The sequence below is a fragment of the Odontomachus brunneus genome, unplaced genomic scaffold, assembly GCF_010583005.1.
Source record: "Odontomachus brunneus isolate Ranch 3 - 2012 unplaced genomic scaffold, Obru_v1 Obru_scaffold_151, whole genome shotgun sequence".
NCBI classification, from domain to species: Eukaryota; Metazoa; Arthropoda; class Insecta; order Hymenoptera; family Formicidae; genus Odontomachus; species Odontomachus brunneus.
Genome location: NW_022639601.1, coordinates 313,240 through 320,385, shown reverse-complemented (window position 1 = coordinate 320,385; position 7,146 = coordinate 313,240). Strand labels below are relative to the sequence as shown.

The 7,146-nt window shown below is 34.1% G+C and overlaps 2 protein-coding genes across 3 annotated transcripts in view; one reads left to right on the top strand and one right to left on the bottom strand.

Moving 5' to 3' along the window:
* The window catches only part of LOC116850668 (transformation/transcription domain-associated protein), a 51,689-nt gene extending 49,730 nt beyond the window's left edge, over positions 1-1,959 (bottom strand). The window contains exon 1 of one of the 2 annotated variants that reach the window (XM_032829207.1): positions 1,854-1,959. The gene's annotated coding sequence lies outside the window, so the exon portion shown is untranslated. Of the gene's footprint in view, positions 1-1,849 lie in introns of both variants that reach the window. The other variant, XM_032829211.1, reaches the window with a different exon arrangement.
* Positions 1-7,146, top strand: part of LOC116850669 (NACHT and WD repeat domain-containing protein 2) — a 42,447-nt gene that overhangs the window by 32,485 nt on the left and 2,816 nt on the right. The gene's annotated exons all lie outside the window — the stretch shown is intronic.

Genomic DNA, 7,146 nt, shown 5'->3' with positions numbered 1-7,146 from the left:
TACGTCGTATTGGTTACACAGAATTACAAATACTTTTACGCAATGAAAGTGTGCAAAAATAAATAGAAGCATTGCTCGATATGTGTCGAAAACGAACAAAAAATTTTTAATGTAAAATCTCGAGCTATCAGTTAGCATAATATTTGCCTAATTCAAAAGTTCCGCAGCTTGTACATACCGAAATTGTGGATGCTCCAAGCAGAAAAATTTTAAAGAACATTGCTCTACCTTCGCATCCGCATTTGGAAGCTTAAGAATATCGAAAAAGTTTGCAGAAAGATTTCTACACATATATGGTTAGGTTTTCCGTTGAGTATGGTAAAACAATGCAACACACATTCGTGTAATTTCTGTATATATAAGAAATACGAAAAGGATAGCGTGATTATGTTAGTAACGATCGTTTCTGCATTATCGACATTGTTCGAGTTCGTCATTGACTCCAGCATCCTCTTAATATCTCCAAATTTTACGTAGTTATATAAAAAAAAAAAAAACACTAATTCCATTACTCCACCCTAACCTATTCTAGCTATATATTAGCTCTAATACGGTATGAATCAGACACCCTATCAACATAATATTACTAGGTATAGTCTTTTTAACTGAACTAGGTTGTACTCTTTGCTGTTAGACAAATATACAGAATGAATCATCTAATCCTAAAATATTTCTGTTGTTTTTATATTAGAGGAAAATATTTAAGGAATAAATTGTGTGATTGGAAAAGATAAATATTATGGTTAACAAATTCTCTCAATCCCACACAATTTATTTCTTTCATATTTTCTGCTAATATAAAAAGTAAGATGATACTTTAGAATCTAACATTTGGTGACTCACTCTATAAAGACAAAGGAAAAAAGTTCCAGTGAAGTACTAGTTTAGTTAAGAACAACAAGCCTAATGATATGTAAAAATTAACATACTAACATGTAAAGTTACTCCAATAATCATTTCTGTGGAGATAAATGTAGGCAACAAATTCTACTTGCCAAAAGATCACAGATAAGAAACATACTTTATCATTGAAAAGACTATGAACACAATTCCAGTAGACATTTACCAACATCAATCAGCAAACTACATGATAAAGTGTCAGTGTATAGCGAGCAGATCAGTCAAAAGCGTTAACAAAAAATTGACAATAAATACCAAAGTAGCTTTGCTAGTGCAGTTTCAGCAAACTGTCTGCATAAATGTTACAGTATCTGATGGTCATAATATACATCATATTGACAGTCAACAGTGAACTGATGTGTAAATACGTTGACAACAAATTGATGCTAAAAATGCAGTAGATCTGCCGAAATGTCAATTTGGTAACAGAAATTGTATTATTCTGTTTGCAAGCGAATGGTTAACTGGATATAATGTTCTAAAATATGGTAGTTTTTTAATAGATTTTTTTGGAATTCCAGTATAATATTAATTCTTTAGTATTAAGGCTATACTAATCTGTGATTTGTAATATTCTATTTTTTAGAATATTGTTTTCTTTGTATTAACAAAACTTACATATATTACTTTGTTCGCCACAAACGAAGTTGAGTTATAAAGTTGATTTATAAATGACAAATATAGAGAGATTGACGGTAAAAGAATTATTTCGCAAATTGCACAGGCGTATATCGCTATTGATGTTAACGAAATTCTTGACACAAATTTTTAAGACACAATCAAATATCCTCGGTTAAACATGTTTATCTTTTCTTTGCCACGGCATGTTTCACTTTAGGTTATCCGTCCAACTATATAACCAATAACCATTTATACTCCTACACACGACAAATGTGTGTGGTACATACAAAAAACAACTTATTTTATTATTGAAATTTCGAGTAAATACTTGCGTTTTGTGGTAGACTCTCTCACATATCTCTTGAAACCTTTGTTGTAGAACACGATACGGGGATAATATTTACAAGCGCATTTCTTACCAAGTGAAATTAGGTTAGGTTGTAAGATGTGTTCTGAGATGTACCGATCAATGGTCTGTTCCTTTTAGCTGCATTCTTAGGCCGGTATTCATAGTCGAATCTTATTTCAAGACCATTTTAAATAATGTCTTAAGATGCGAATACTGTGATTGGTTTATGACATCTTAAGACAGTACTTAAGATGATTTTAAATATAAGATCGGACTATGAATACTGGCCTTAGACCTATATTTTTGAAATAGTTGCGTACCCGTAAAGATCGTTCTACATTATGGCCGGGATTCATAGTCAGATCTTACATTTAAGATCAACTTAAGTACTGTCTTAAGATGTCATGAACCAATCACAGAGCCGTATTCGCATCTTAAGACATTACTTAAGACGATCTTGAAATAAGATTCGACTATGAATACCGGCCTATAACATGTTCGACTGGCTCTGGGTTAACCCACTCTGGATTATTCAACCTACGTTTATTGGTCGAACAAGTACTTATAAGCTTTATGATTGGCTAGTAGAAACTTATGAAGTCATTAATCGCTCTCGGAGCGATTAACCCAAGGCCAGTCGAACACGCTATTAAGCCACTGGCACACAATGCTTGTTTTCATGCTGGATTGCTTGCTGGATGGAAATACTCTGTTCTGATTGGTATATTTCTGAAGACGGACCAATCAGAATAGAATATTTCTATCCAGCAAGCAATCCAGCACAAAACAAGCATCGTGTGCCGCTGGCTTTAGTTGCAAGCCGATCGCAAGCAGACGCAATTCTTATTGCGACAGCTAATCAAAAGCATCAATGGTGCAATTGACGCTTCTGATTGGCTGTCGCAACAAGAGTTGCAATCGACTTGCAACTAATGCAGAACGACCTTTATAGAAGTTCATCACAGCGCGACGTCCGACACCCGATATCCAATTGAAGACTTCACTTTTTAAGGTTACTAGTTAGAAACATTATTGTCTCTAGAAAACAAATTCTATTGGATATCGGATATCCTACATCGATGTCATGCGATGTGAATCCTTCATAAGTTTCATGGAGAATTTACATTGCGTTCGTTATCCAATATCTCTATTGGAAAATGAATTCTTTCATTGGACAATAAGGATAGGTTCTTAAGAATATGTTCTTAAAAAAAAAACCAGACAACCTTTTTGATGACGAGTGTACACTCGTGATCTGGGTACCTATTATGGATTTCTTCGGAATCAATTCCGATCGGAAACATTCAGTTATTTCGTAGATTTCTATTGTCTTTTCTAGGGGAAACGGAATTATTCCGATCAGAATTGATTTCGAAGAAGTCCATTAGGATTCTGTAACTCGTTATTGGAGTTAACAACAGTTTCGTTATCGTTGCGCAGCTTTTCTACGGTGTACAAAAGCTGCGCAACGATAACGAAACTGTCGTTAACTCCAATAACGAGTTACAGAATCCCAGCACTGGGCTGGTATTTCGTTACCGTGGTTCCGACAGTTGTCGGATCGGTAGGCGTCATTGCGCAGTTTTTCCACGGTACAAAAGAGCGCGCAACAATGTTTGTGTTCAGCAGAGAAAGCTGCTTTGCAACTGTTCGTGAATCTGATTGGAGTATGCTCTTAATTTTGGTTAAATCCAAAAGCATGTACCAATCAGATTTACGAATTTTACAACAGTTGCAAAGTAGCTTTCTCTGCTGAACGCAGCCAATGTCTACCGATTCAACAACTGTTGGTACGCGGGAACGGAATAGAGTGGAACCAGATTGAGCACGTTACGATTGGACACAGATTGTAATGATTGGTTCGATCTGATAATTCACTAGATAATTCTTTGCATCGGTTAGTTGTATCCAATCGTACCGTGGTCAATCAGGACTCTCCCAACGGAATAGTATCCCTGAAAGGTTTGTGTTGTGTATAATTGAAAGAAACAAATAGTTATTGTGATTGTGACTGTGATTGTGAGACAATGTATTAAAGAAAAGCATTAATCTTCTAATATTTTAAGTGAAAAATATTTTTAAATTTGAGCGTAAGTTGCAAAAGTTATAAACTATAATTTCTTTAATGTTAATAATTGTAGAATTATAAATTTGCCATCAAAATTAAATGAATATGTAAATAATGCTATTATTTGTGTAGGTGGGGAATTATGTTATTGCGCTCAGCAAAAAAAATAAGCAGTAAACCAAGATGAGTGATGAGTATCTTGTCAAAAAAATATAGCAACCACAAATTTATAGTTCTAGTTAATAACATTAAGGAAATTATGGTTTATAACTTTTTTAACTTACATTCAAATTGAAAATATAAAAATAAACTTCCTGTGTTGCTATGCTATTGCGCTCAGCAAAAATAATCAGCAGATCAAGTCGAGTAATATGAATATTTTGTTAAAATAATCACTCGACTTGGTCTGCTTATTTTTGAACGCAATAACATAATTCCCCATCTATACAAATAATAGCATTATTTACATATTCATTTAATGTTAATGGCAAATTTATAATTCTACAATTATTAACATTAAAGAAATTATAGTTTATAACTTTTTCAACTTACACTCAAATTTAAAAACATTTTTCACTTAAAATATTATTAGAAAATTAATGCTTTTCTTTAATACATTGTTTCACAATCACAGTCACCATCACAATAATTATTTGTTTCTTTCAATGATACGTCAAATCACTACTTTTTGACACCACGAATATGCCATCCTTCTGCTCTCGTAATAAGTGGCGGCGTTGGCGTGTCAAGCAGTGATTGTCTCTCTCCTGAAGTTGGGATGCGTTCCGAGATCAACCAAAAATCGGTGCACAAACCTTTCAGATTACGAGAGTACATTACGTAAAAATTGACATTACGTCAAATTGAACAGAAGAGTTCTTTAAAATTTTGCAAATGATCATATAATTTTGCAAATCCTTACGAAAAAATATGAAAAAACCCTCAATTTTTTGTGTTAACACTCAAATTTAGTTTATCCCCTGTTTATCCACAGTTTTTGGGTGTTTACACCCAAATTTAAGGGTTTTTTTCGTAAGGGAATAAAACATTAATCAGTAAATTAATCAATCACAGTTGATTATTTTCAAAAACAGTCGACTGTGCCCAGACAACACAACCCATTAAAAGATATCTTAAAGACATCCAAAAGATGTCCTTATTCCTTTAAGATGTCTTTTGGACGTGTTTAAAATATCTTTTAGCAGTTTGTGCTGTCTGGGTGGCTGGTCAACTTGCTTACGGCTTATGATTAATGGCTCATTATAGAATGCCATTATGCAAAAATCTGTGCTCAGGCCCATAGAATGAACTGTTGATTGCAGCAGTGGAAATAGAAACACACATGAGTGAGAGGCAGATAATATGAAAAACGTACCTCATCATCTGACTCACATGTGTTTCTACCATAGACATAGTATACATGGACTAAATACCCTATATTCTGTCGTCTAATAGAGGCTGTTTACGATAATTCGAGTTGGAGTAAGTACGAGTTAGTTTCACCAGAGCTGAGAAATATGATAGATACAACATCTAATATTTTCATGATTTATGACAACTCAATGCTGTCCGATAAATCGAGTAGAGTAGAGTTAGGGTAGTATAGCGGATAGTATATGAATTAACAGTATCAGGTAACATAGTTTCGTAAAATATATAACAATAATATTACGAAACAATGATTTATTACATTTTAGAAAAATTAGAAGCACTAAATTAAATTATGAAAAGATATCATGTATTTGTGAAATATTCAATAATAACAGATTAATAATAGGTTAGAATAATTGTTTTCTACTTTTGAATATTTTACAAATACATGATATCTTTTCATAATTTAATTTAGTGCTTCTAATTTTTCTAAAATGTAACAACTCATTGATTCGTAATATTATTGTTATATATTTTACGAAACTATGTTACCTGATATTGTTAATTCTTATACATATACTATCCACTATGTTATCCTAACTCTACTCGATTTATCGGACAGCATTGAGTTGTCATGAATCATGAAAATACTAGATGCTTGTGCCTATCATATTTTTCGGCTCTAGTGAAACTAACTCGTACTAACTCCAACTCGAATTATCGTAAACACCCAGAGTGAAGCAAACATCTAGAAAGAGAGCGAAAATAGAAGGGCTATAGTTTTCTTCCTATTTTGTCACTTTTTTGTCAAGCGTGCATCCATTTCTCGTTTCCATAATATTGAGTGCTTTCCAATTGCAATATCCCTAGACATTTTCATACACACGGCGACACAAGTGCATTCCAATGTCGTAATCGTCGACACAACACTACATCCGTACTCAGCTCAAGAGTTACTGTGTAAACTAGTGACAATTAAAGTTAATAAGCGTAGCGGCTTGAAAAGAAACTGGCATTTGCGACGTGAAGTGGATAATATCTTTTTTATTATTTAGATTTTATTATTTATTATTAAAAAATATCAAAATATAAGCACAGTTGAAAAATAATCCTAACCCTACCCGACATACGTACACATTAGTACATACTTTGTTCCAATTGAATCGTGCCCAACGTTATGGCTCCTGCGCACAGGAAGCGGTAATGTTTACAGCGCGGCGGAAGTTAGCGCGACAGCCAATCAATATGCTGCTTTTTGTAATAACCTTCTAGCTTTTACAGAAAAACAACATATTAATTGGCTGTCGCGCGGATTTCTGCCGCGCGGCAAACATTACCGCGTCCTGTGTGCAAGAGCCATAAGGCCTTTGCACAATGCCAGGCTACAGGCAATAGAAATAAGTATTAGTCCCGATCTACATTAGCTGCGTTGGGCATTGTAAATCGGAGACGTCGGATTGCTCTTTCATCTCGAAGATGCATAGAAATGAAAAAGATACAAAATCTCGTATCTCTCTCACTTCTGTGCATTTTCAAAGTAAAAGAGCAATTCGACGTCTTCAATTTACAATGCCGAACGCTAATAGGTATAGTAAACTTTAAGCTGTAAGAAATTAACTAATCACAATTGATTATTCCTCTATAATTCCACTGTGATTGGTCAATTTCTTAAGGTTTAAAGTTTACTACACATATTGTAGGTCGGGATTTAGCCAATAGGAACAGGGAATAGAAATAATTGACCAATCCAAATTTCTATTCCCTGTTCCTATTGTTTGTTGCCTGGCATTCTGCAAGGGCCTTTAGGCGAGTTTTCCGAAAAGTGGGGGGGGGGGGG